The sequence below is a fragment of the Danio aesculapii genome, chromosome 2 (genome assembly GCF_903798145.1).
Source record: "Danio aesculapii chromosome 2, fDanAes4.1, whole genome shotgun sequence".
Taxonomy (NCBI): domain Eukaryota; kingdom Metazoa; phylum Chordata; class Actinopteri; order Cypriniformes; family Danionidae; genus Danio; species Danio aesculapii.
In genome coordinates, this window is record NC_079436.1 from 32,603,461 (window position 1) to 32,616,012 (window position 12,552).

Below are 12,552 nucleotides of genomic sequence, written 5' to 3' on the forward strand. Positions count from 1 at the left end.
AACTAATTTCAAGAGAATCACATGCTTATGATTGACCACGGCTGGTCCAGCATTAGCTAATGCACAATTCACCAATCAGATGACTCCTAACTGATTATAAATAACGAGAGTGCCTTACCTTAGGCCCCCTTTACACTGTCAGGTCTTGAAGCCCAATTCCGATCTGTTGCCTATATCAGATTTTTTTGCCTGTCCATTTACACGTTCTTTTGGTTGTGACCCATATTTGATTCATGTGTTTTAAGTTGCCATACATTTTACGACGTCACGCATGTGTAAAGGCGGGTTCTAGCATTTGCGTCACAGTAGTCACGATTAGCTCTGCGAAATATGTGAAGTTCACCCAACTTTAAAAAGATTTTGAGGCGGAGGAGGTGGGAAAGGGCCATCCTCGCAGCTTGCGCCTATAGTTTATATGGTGTCCTCCACCATTCAGAGAAATTTGTTGTTGGTATGTTGTTGGTATGAGAGAGATCTCAGGTCTGGTGGGAGCAAATTGTGGCAACTGACCTCTTTTCTCCTCCATGTTTTTTCTGTTGTTGTTGTTTACCGCATCAGCGTCTCCACACACACTCTTCCTTCTTTGTCATTAAACTGCGGAGAAGTACCACATTGTCGCAAGTTTAATGAAGTACAAAACGGAATGCCTCAATAAATCCGATGTGCCTGTTTACATGATAGTTACATTGTCACATATCCAATTTATATCTGATTTAATTCCACATATGAAGGAGGCCTGAAACCAATCGCTGAATATCCGAATGCATGCATTTTTGTCATGTTTACATGGTCATAGAACAGATCCGAACTGTAGAACTGGAAAAAAAAATAGAAATTGGGTCACATTTAACTGGCAGTGTAAACGGGGCCTTAGAAGATTCTTCCTATTCTTCCTATAGATGAATCCCCCTTCCACTCCTATAACGCCCCCTTTTTCCTTGATAGAGTGGCATAGTGGCAAAGTGGTTAGCACTGTTGTCTCACAGCAAGAATGTCACTGGTTCCAGTCTTTAGCTGGCCAGTTTACATTTCTGTTTACATGTTCTCCCTGTGCTTGTGTGGGTTTTCCCCCGGGTTCTCTGGTTTCCTCCCACAGTCCAAAGACATGCGACATAGGTAAACTGACCAAACCAAATGAAGGACCATAGATAAGCTCTTAATCAGCAGTATATCTTCATAGCAATCTCTAATCTGCCATTTGCCCTAACAAGCAGGGGAGTTCTCGAGACCTACCTGAGCTCAAACTCCCCTCTTGCCCTGCAAATAGGAGGGAGCCCCGGGCTTGAAGATGTTATGAGCTAAAGACTCTCCCGGGACAGCATGCCAAATACGCTTTATTATCAATCATTAGCTAAGTGTGAACTCTTGAAAGAAGCTTTATTTTTAAGATTGGAGTTCTGATCGGTGATCTTCATGAAGGTCCATCTTCTTCATGACACAGGCTGTGCTCACATTGCTATTTTAGATGTGAAATCTGGTCTTGTTTTTTTTTTTTTTGCCCATATGCTATTCACACTGTAAAACTTAAAGCGAGTAAACCAGTTGTCTTAAAGGTAACAAGTTGACTTTACAAAAATAATGTAAGTAAATCTTTTGTAACTTTTGTAACTGCTAAGTTGACTTGATTTTTATAATTATGCAAACTGTACTTACTTTTTTACAGTCAACTAATCCCTTCTTACATTGTCAGACTATTTTAGCATGTCATTTTTCAAATAATTATAGTAATTATTTCAATATTACATATTTGGTGGTTTATTAAGTCTGTAAAATCTACAATAATAGCCTGTATTGAATTTAGAAGACACGCTGGAGTCTGGAGGAGCAGATTTATTTTACTGTATTTCATTTTGCTAGATACAGTAAAGCTGGGAATAAAACGTATATAATGAAGGTGTTATGGAAAAAAGTGATTCGTTTACTTTTATTTAAAAAAAGTAAGTACAATTTGCATAATTATAGAAATTAAGTCAACTTATCAGTTCCAAGTTACAATATGTTTACTTACATTATTTTTGTATTATTATTTTGTATTATTTTTACAGTGCAGATAACTGCGCAAACTGCATCCAATCTGATCTTTTAATTTCTGGTTTGATTTGGGCCACTTCTTTATGTGGTTTTATATCAAATACAGTATGAATGTTTTGCAATGTGACCAGTGAAATCTGAATTTATTTGATATTGTCACTCTAGATCCCCATTCATCCTAATTCTGTTCTGACGGGAGTCACTCCAAACCCTTTACAGCTTTTTTTGTGTCTCTGTGAATGTGGCAGACAGTTGTGGAGGAGTAAATGGATCATCTAGTTCCAAGTACTATTAATTATTTTACTTTTCTAATTAAAAGTGTTTAAAGTGGTCATTTACTCAGAAAATGGGGAAAAAAGTTTTTGAAATTTTTCTAAGTAACAAAATGGAGCCAATTTTCTTCAAATAATCTTCCTTTTGTTTCCAACAGAAGTAAATGAAACATGTTTGGAATGACGTGAGGGTGAGTAAATGCTGACAGATTGTTCATTTTTGCATAAACTATCCCTTTAATTTTCATATCAGTCTGAATATAACATGTTTGTTTTTGTCAGGTGAAAAGAACAGTGAGCCACTAGTTCTGATTGGTTTTCATTCATATTGTAGCTGTCAATCATTTCCACAGCAGCACCATTTTGCTCGTCCATTACATTATTTTCTTTTTCTTTTTGCCCTGTCCTTTTTAAAATTATTTTTAAGAAGTAATCTACTAGCGGAGACAGGCTCAGTGACAACAGCGTAATCTTAGGTTACAGTGCAGGAATACAGCATTTAATTTACCAGCTCTTAGCATGAGCACTTCCAAGTGCTAAGTGACAGAAATGAATAGCCATCTGAAGCACATGGCTGACATATGCTAATGAGGAATCTGTGCTGAGCCTCCATTGTGTGGGACATCTCTCGCTATAGGTCCTCTGGTACCCGTTTCGCTGAGATCGCTGTTGTAAAGGTAATAATTAAGACCTGACTGGTGTGTTGAAAAGATGTCTCTGTTATTACAGTGACCGTCCTGCCTCAACACGGGTCCCTCAATTATCACTGCGCTCTGCATTAAAGGGACATCTGAGAAGTCAAAATCACTCAACTTAAATGAACGTGTGATGTTTAACTTCCCTTTCCAATGGCGATGATTTTCACTCCTCTTCAGCGTTCACGTAGACATGGCAAGAATGACAAATGAGACCTGAAAACAATGAAAAGAGCAGTTAGCAGATTGACCCTGTTCATCAAACGTTAAGCATATTTTACAAAATATACTTGACACAAGGAATTTTGTTCACAGAAAACGAAAATTCTTGTAGGAGATTTTGTCCTCATTAGAGCATTAAAGAAACGCACAAATCCAGGTCTTTGGAGATTCATAAAATGCAATTAAATGGCATTTTTTTAAGTAAAAAGCTGCTGTTCTGATTATAAAATGAGGTCTTTGTGAAGTTTAATCATCTGTGCAAGAAACTAAAAAATATTTACAACATTGTTATTTTTCCTTTAATCTACAGCCTCTGCAAGCTTTCCTCAATGTTTTCGTGACATCAAATATTTCTTGTCACACAATGATATGTGCCTGTTGCCAGTGCTGTCTATTACATGTAAAATGTGTTAGACAATGCATACACCAATTTTCATTATTATTGTTTTTTGCTTCAGAAGACCTCAGTTTATCACAAGCAGGCATCATTAATACTTTTCTTTTACCTATATTTGTTTTTTGACTATCAAAATGCTAATAGCCCTTTTCAAGAACCAGGATTTTAGCTAAAACCTTCTTTAAAATTCTACCGAAGGGAAAAAATGTCACCTACGTGTTTGATAGCCCAAGTTTGAGTCCATTTTTGGTCAAACTATATCCTTCTGTTAATATCTTTTATCCAATTTCAAAGATTTTCCACATTTATACCGGCCACTGAAAGTCTCTCAATCATAAAGAGAAAGCAGATCATATACACTCTGGCTACCTCAACTTTTATATCGACTGAAGTGTAGATTTATAAATGTCCCAGCTTTGCTTGTAATGGATTCAATCAAGTCGTAGTAATATGTTTTGTTATTTGATACAGTCCGGAGAGAATGTAAAATAATTTCAATCGAATCAAGGGGCTCTGGAAATGGAGGAGAGGATTTGTGCTTAAGCCCTGGTAAAAAGAGCTGTCATCAAAGCACTTCACCAATCCACACCAGTCCATTTAGAGACATGTTAAGAGACTGAGGCCTGAAATTTGATTTTGAATGGAAAGGGACCTTGGACATGGATGGGCTTTTCCTCCTCTGTTTCACTGATGCTTTAACGGAGGTCATTAGCAATACAAGAGAGTGCTAATGTAATGCAGTATAATGCACATATGTATGGCTACTGCCCTCCCATCACCCTTACATTGCACTGCCTCCCATTACTTTGGCCTGGGAGCACACATAACTTCTTGTAGAGACTTATTGTAGATATGAAAATTAAACAGAATACGCGTTATTAGCCAAAACAAGACATTAGTTGACATTTGTAAACGTGCGCTTTATTTTCGCCGTTTGTTTGAGGCTGAAGCCATGTGCATTTCCAGCTTTGTCCAGCAGGTGGATTTCTGCGTGGTGCTGTTCAGTGTTAATGTTGTATTATGTTTACACATAAACTGTGATTAAGTTTAAGTAAAGCTACATAATGAATATGATAGCAGAGTTTGTGTATGTTTATTTATTTTAAATGGAAGAATACAAAACATTTTCCGTTTTTTTTACAGATTGACAGATGTTAAGACGCGTTTATGGGACTTACTCTACTCCAGTAGCAGGTATGTGCAAAAAAAGCAACAAGTAGACTAGAATGACTTTTTACAACACGTAAACACACTTGTATGGGAGCCACACGGAGTGAAAACAGCTAAAGACAAACTCGCGAGCAGCCCATAGCGCGCTGTGGGACGCTGCACACTTACCTATTTCTGCAGACCTCGCGCATTGTTGAAACATCTTTTGTTTTGCTGCGGACTTCATTTCCCTGGTCTTCTAAATGGTGAAGAGAGACGATAATTCATTCCGTGCTCACAAAACAGCCCATGAGATCCCCCACGGGAGCTCGGAGAAGGGGGGTCAGGGTCCTCAGCGCGCGAGGAGGAGAGAATGAATGTCAGTCAATGAGCGAACCTGGCGCTGAGCGGCAGCACTGCACCTCCAACACTGTTTCCACCTCTGAGCAAATCTCTGCCTATCGTCTCTACTTTGCCACTGAGCGCTGACTCGTTCTCATCGGTACATGCAACTGATACAACTCTCAACACACGACACGACCCGGGAACTCTGTCTCACGCGCGGCGACCGTCTCACGTTGTTTCCTCGAGGCGCTTGCTTCGCGGTGATCTTCGCTCTCCGGTTTCCAAAAGTTTCGGTTGTCGGGATAAAAGGACAGCTAAACCTTCCGAGGGATTTTTTAAAACAACGTAAGTGCTCTGAATGTCTTGACAGAGATTGTTTTTGTGATCCAGTGGGAGCGCGTCTCATGTTTATGTGGAGAAATCCGCTTTTTCCAGACTGTTTAATGGGTGACCCCGAGCCTGATTTAACGTACCCTAACGCGGCTGTCTCTTGCGCCAGGATAGCACTGCATTTGTTATTGTTGTTGTTTGCTTTTTCTTGTGTGGAAATTGAGTTAAGGTGATGATGCGCAACTTTATTATTCCATATCAATAGCTCTCCTATCAGATACCATGTTTCGCTCGCGCGTAATGGGTTGATTGTAGCAATTATTTTAGTGACTTCATGGAGCAACTTCGCTGTTAGTGTGGAAGAGTTTCTGAACTCCTAAATACTTTGCTCGTTTTGACTTGAACATCAGTTGGTGATTGTAAAGTTTGCAAAAACAGTACATTTAAGTTTTGAATGTAATGCCATACGATGGAAAACGCCAGAAATCTCTTAAAACATATTTTTAAATTAACAATATCACCCTAAAAAAATTGTAACAATTTGACGTAAACGTTTCAAAAATGCCGGCAAACATAAACTCACATTTAAGAGTTGCACAAGTGCTCTCCTGGGAAATTTAGGCATGTCCTTCAAAATTCTCTGTTTTTGGTTGACGGAACTGAAGAGGAACTTGTTATAATGATACCCGTGATGATGTGCGCGTGTCTGCGGCCACCCACGAGTATAACATGCTTGAGTGTGATGTTCAGTGGGTTAACCTTTAATAACGAACGTTATCAGCGCAGACCGGCTTTTAAAGCCAACTGCTTGGGTAGTTCAGTTACGCTCCCTACTAATTTGTGACTGGTAGTGGACGTGAGAAGTGCTCCTGAGAGTGGAGATTTTACTATTCCATTTATAGTCCTCTCCATTTATAGTCTGTAATCAGAGCGGGAATTAATGCGCTCGAGACCAATGTTGCGGATAATTTATATTTTGTTCTCAAGCCACAGTAGACTGTTGGCCACTTTGTTTTTTCCTCCTGAATTCGCGCGCATGTGTGTTAATTGAAAAAGAAATGTTTCGTTTTAAATTAATCTGTCAACAATGGTTGTTAAATAAGAAAACTATAGGCCTACTCGGAGCAATTAGTTGGATAGCGCTTATACGGAGAGCAAAGTGAATCAGATACGTGCAGTAAGGAAACAAGGTGCAAGGAAACACCTGTTTACTATGGGTCACTACAATTTACACAACACGTACGGGAGTGTTTCCGTTCTACTCAGGAGTTTAATAATAATTTTTCCAAGGAAAATCTTAGGCACAGTTCTCAGACTAAAACTATATTATCGCACCTTCGGTGTATAATTTATACTATTTTTTTTATTAACACCATAGCATTGATTTGTTTGATTATTTAAGGTTTGCAATCATTTAAATAATTTTATAGCGCATTATTTTCAGCACTATTATTTTATTTGCAGGAAACTTATTAATAGAAAATATAACAATTAAAATGCACATTAAAACACATTTAATACTTTTGTCTAATTTCATGCAACATAATAGATCATGTTTGCGTTGTCTTATGTTGGCAATTTTAGATTTATGATCTAAATATTTTTACTAAATGTTAGAGCAGTGCTACATAAACAGTCTATGATTCTGCAGTCTACATAATTCACATCAATTATTTATATTTTTGATGGCACAATACATTCGTTAGGTAAATAGCTTCGTTATTGTAACATCTTACATTTGTGAATTTTCAGTTGCAGGATAGCTAATTATTTATTCCCGTGTTATTAAACGGCAGTGTGCAGTTAACTATTTGCACTTTACAACTGTGAATATATTGCAAATGACTACAGTTAATATTTATTACTTTGTTTTATATTTACACCAGAAAAAAAATCTTTACACCTAAAAATGCATTAAATGTTTTTTTTTATTCGTTGATTATCTTTATTTTGAAACTGTTCTACAGGACAGAAACGCGCTTTATTTAGGCGCTCCTGTGCAAGCAGGCCGAATCATTTTTCTCAATTACACGCTTAATTTACTCGATATTTAATTGTAGATTTTTAGTAATAAATCTTTTTTCTAATACTTAATGTCTAATTGTTTAATGTTTACTTAATTATCTAAATAATTGCATCAGTCTTATATTTGGAATCTTTTTAAATAGCCATTACATAGAATTATAATCTTCAAAGATTACATTATCTTTTCAGATAATCGTGTGAATAAATGTTTATACAACTAATGTCAAACTCACTTGAGTGTTAAATTTGATTATATTATAAATTTATAATGGACAGATATGAATTATTATAGAATCTTATGTGTACAATGTTCATCTTTATAGTTTTCAAATTCATATTCATTTCAATTAAAAATAAGAGATTATGCAAATCATCTATAAAACATTTAAGTTTACGAAATAGTCTAAATGTTATTTGTATATATTTTTGTCTGTTTTATCGGGATTTATGATAACAAATGAATACCAGGACACCCACCCTGTTGCGCTCTTGCATTTAAAACCTAAACCGCTCGGTCCCATTAATTCAGTGTTTCATTACTTCTTTTAATCCCATAAAATATATTTTTTTTGCCACCGAATAATTTAACACAGCAGTCCGGTTCGAGTCTTAACGAGACAACACACGATCAGAGAATGAAAGAAAAGTAGCAGATGATTTATTCGTCAGCATTTCGATTTTCAGCCCTGCGTTTTCTGTTCTGTCCTTTCAGAGCCGATGTCAGTTGTTATTGCTTCTCATTGATCCCCGTGCAAAGTGAGAAGTGAACTAAAATTAATGTCGATTCCACTGGCCGGATCAATGGCCAGAGTTATTTTAATCTGGATTTGTAGAATTAAAAACCAGCAAGCGCAATCAAACGTTTTTATTCTTGTTGACAATTAGGAGGAGAGGAGAGCATCTTTCCCCACAGACAGCGAGGATGGAGACAGCAAAAACTTCTGCGGCTCTAACTTGCGATAATATACGAGTGGGAAAGTGTTTCTGGTTTAGATTCAAAAGAAAAATCCATCCGACCCCGCGCACTGAAAGTATATGAAGCACGCATTTCTCAAACGCACCGGCTTGATTGGCCTTTTGTCTGTTGCGTGTTATCGACAAGCGTGTTGTTTCCCAACGAATTAAACTAGAATTAACCCCGTTAACTCATACCCACCCGCCCTCGTGCATGTTTATGTTTTCACGTGCTAATAAACACTTCACCGAAAGCTCATTTGTCATGCAGATGGTGGCACGCTATGGTAATTAAAATAATCTACAAATAATACCACAGTTTGAGCACAGGGAAAGGTCGTGGTCCTTAAAGGATTCTTCTGAAATCCTGGAGAAATATTTAAGATGCGCGTGCGTGACAAGTGTTTGGACGGTTGTATAAAGATGAAAATAATCAGGTGTAGTCCTTGGATTGCCTAACTTCACCATGTCCCCTTCCATTATGTTTTGAAGCGTGCAGACACGCCTATTCATGTACCTTTTTATTTAGTACCGAGGCGGAACATTTGAAATTTTATGGTGAGTGAGATACTTTGTTTGTTAGGTAAAGCGCCCCAACCGCAGCAGTGCCTCTGAATAAAATCTACTGCTGTTGAGGGGGTTTTGAACACTGTTTATCGCTTGCGTCCTCTTTTACGCACTTGTCTAAAAATATATAGTTTGCTATTGTCCCTTTGTAGCGATTTAAGTATTTTGTGACTGTTGTATTTAACTAATTATAATGCGTATATGTCTAATTGCTTCTTTTTACAATTACTTAATTATTGGATGATTAATTTACATTGATTGCTCTCTATTAATGCTGATTTAATTATAATAAATCGCCGCGCCTTGACTTTATGAAGAACTGTATTTATTTAGCCTCAGCCATTGCAGTGACACTCAGCGGGGCGTTGGCTGTGCGTGTACTCTTATTTTAAACTGCAAAATAATACACACAATTTACGTTTTTATAGTTTAGAAAACTTAAACATTTTTTTTGTAAATTAAAAATATTCTGTTTTGTTAACAGGTGATTAAATAGTCACATAATAAACAAGCAAAACTGATTTTTAAAGCATTAAGTTTTCTACTCAGGCTGACCGAGGATGCATTGACAGTTAATGCTAGTTTTTAAAAAAATGTTCTATTTTGATTTACCTACCTGTCCATTATTTAGATGTGAGTTTCAGTGCTGTGGAATAAGTTAATTTTACACCCTCTCACACAAGGCATTACCAGTGCATTTGCCTGGGATCAATAACACTCCTATATCTCTCTGCTTGTCCGAATCCTGCTTGTTATTTTCCCACTGAACATTAGTCTAGGAGCGAGACATGGATGGCTATTCCCTCCAATGTATATATATATATGTGTGTGTGTGTGTGTATATATATATATATATATATATATATATATATATATATATATATATATATATATATATATATATATATATATATATATATATATATCCTTTATATATAAAGGATATAAATGTCCTTTACATTAGTTACTGCATTCTATTCTCACAGCGTTCTCTGAAATGCATTGATTTTTTTTTTGTTTTTTTTAAGCACGAAGGATGAGCATGAAATTCATTCTGTTTTCTTAGTCGGCGGACTATGTTGTGGAACTGAACCTGGAATAAGAGGCCAACCGTTGCTGGTTAAATTAATCTTGTGTTTTAAAAGACAAGCCAGCCAACAAGTTCAAGCGGTTTAGTGGCAGACTGCTCTTGCATTGGGCTTCGTTATCTATTATTGACGAGCCTCTGGTTGGCAAACAGTGTGCTCAAACCAGGCGAAATCAAAACAGTGTAAAGTCTCCCTCTCTCTCTCTCTCTCTCTCTCTCTGTCTGTCTCAGTACACAGTGGCGGGCTGCACTGGACAGCTGTAAGGTGGGTTGGGAAGGGGTCGACGTGGCTTCTTTGCAGTCCGGTCCTGGCTCTGAGCACAGAGGATCCAGACACCTTGCAAATAATCTGGGCTTAGTGAGGAATTAGTTGGCTCAGGTGGGTGGGATGAGACAAACAGTCCATCAGCCCCTGAAATGAATAGGGCAGGCAGGACAGGAAACTTTGAAAATCATTTTGTTCACAATGAATCAATGTTCCCCAGTGCCCGCCGCAAAGCTTTATTTGAAAAGCAAATCCTCACTTATACTGACAGCTCACACAGAGTAGCACTTTTTTTTTCCTTCGGTGTTCTGAGAGTTAATCGTACAAATTTCGTCTGGGGGAAGAGGAGAAAAAAAAGTTGAAAAAGTTTGGAGGCAGGCCTCTGGTATACATACGCAGGCGATAAGATCCAATAAAGCAGTGATTGATTACCACTATTTATTGCTGGGTTTTATTGTGTGTCATACACTGTGGGGAATTTATTTGTTGATAGTGAACTGGAGTGTTGAGGCACAGCTTGTACTATCATTATTGATTTAGTTAGCTGTACGTCCAAGTGTCATTATCCTTCACTGCGTTCTCACTCCGTCATTAAATCTCGCTTTCACGTCTTCAGAATGCGCCGTTCATATTTTTATGTCTTATTCCACAGCTGCTGCACGTTATTGAATTGTTCTGTGAGAGATTTCATATCGCCAGGCCTTTGATTCTAATTCAGCAGGATATATTATCTGCGTGGTCCTAAGTTGCAGGCCAGCCGTTGGCGAATGACTGTGTTTTCAATAATATCGACTGTCCAAAAAGCACTTCCTTGCCGAATACTAAGCGTGGCTTGGGCAATTCAGCACCTTTTACCCTCCTTGCCGCAAATATTTCACACGGCTTCCTTGATTGACAAGCCGAGGGGAGGCTGGAGTGCTGTGTTTGTGGCAGCCATTTCAAGAGGATGCTTAAGGAGATGGTTGTGGATGAACATAAGTTTACCCTCTAGGGTGATTAAAAAAAGCTAACGAGTTGGAGTGCTGCTGAGACCCTTCAGACAAAGGCGTTTGGGAAGTTTTCAAGAGCAAAGTAGTTAAAAAATGTGCTCCGCCAGTGTCATTTCCTGCGACGTCGTTTGAGGGCTCTCCATTTTAGCAGCTGCACACATAACAGCCTTCACACCACATCATATTTTCTGACAGCGCTGGAAGCATTTCAGTGAAAGTTAAAAAAGCATGAGAAATCATTGGCATGGCTTAATTTGGAGCAGCAATTAGCATGAAATCCATTCGTCGGCCACATTCTTGTAACTGTTGCCGTTTTTGTCTCCTCACGTGGTGTCTGGCTCAGACAGTTGGAGATGTGTTTTTTTTTTTTCTGAGGGTATTGAATGACAGTGTCTGCCCTGTCCTGTAATAAAATGTAAGAGTGGCACTTTCACGGTTGTCAACAATCTCTAAATATACTGACAGACAGGCAGAGGAGCAGGAGCTGCGGTTTTTGAGTGACACCCTCCGCTGAAACTTTTGCATTTTCTCTCAGCAGTCAAATTTGACAGTCGTTTGTTTTCGCTGAAATTGGATTCATTTGCAGCGCTCCCCAGAGCTGCGCCCCGAAAAATGTGTCGTTGACAACTTCTTATTTGTCTTTGTTGTAGCCATTCTGTTTCCTTACATCAGTAAGTTTCGGAGAGAGAGAGAACATGCAGCTCATCACTGCAACTGACACGGCGATATCATAACAATGTAATTTGAAAAGGAAATGCAATGCTAGATTTAGGCTGGATCACTGTAACTGTTCCGTGACAGTTTTATGTTTTACTGGATCATCAATCTCAATTTTTAACTTTGTACAAACATATCTTAATACAATTTACATGTGAATTTCTAGGGGGGTTATTATTTCATAGTAATAGTAATTATAATATTGACAAATAATTAATTAAGTCAAATCAATATTTTATTTATTTATGTTTTCTTTACTTATTAAGTGTTTACTTTTTTATTAAGTCAACCCCAGCTTTGGATTTTGTCAATCAAATAATTCGTTTCTAATCATTTTAATACACTGTTTTAATAAAATTAACTAATTTGTAATACCACCACCACCACCAGTACTACTACCCCTACTACTACTACTACTACTAATAATAATAGTTTTAAAAAAGCATATCTAATAATGTGTTTATTTTAATATAGAAAAATATACAATAACAAATAAACTATTATTAT

General features: G+C 37.5%; 1 protein-coding gene across 8 annotated transcripts in view; it reads left to right on the forward strand.

Annotated features, from left to right (window-relative positions):
* Window positions 1–5,167: 5,167 nt before the first annotated feature.
* rnf220a (ring finger protein 220a) overlaps window positions 5,168–12,552 on the forward strand; it is a 204,942-nt gene continuing 197,557 nt past the window's right edge. For all 8 annotated transcript variants that reach the window (XM_056477746.1, XM_056477772.1, XM_056477788.1 and 5 more), the window contains exon 1: window positions 5,168–5,456. The gene's annotated coding sequence lies outside the window, so the exon portion shown is untranslated. The remainder of the gene's footprint in view (window positions 5,457–12,552) is intronic.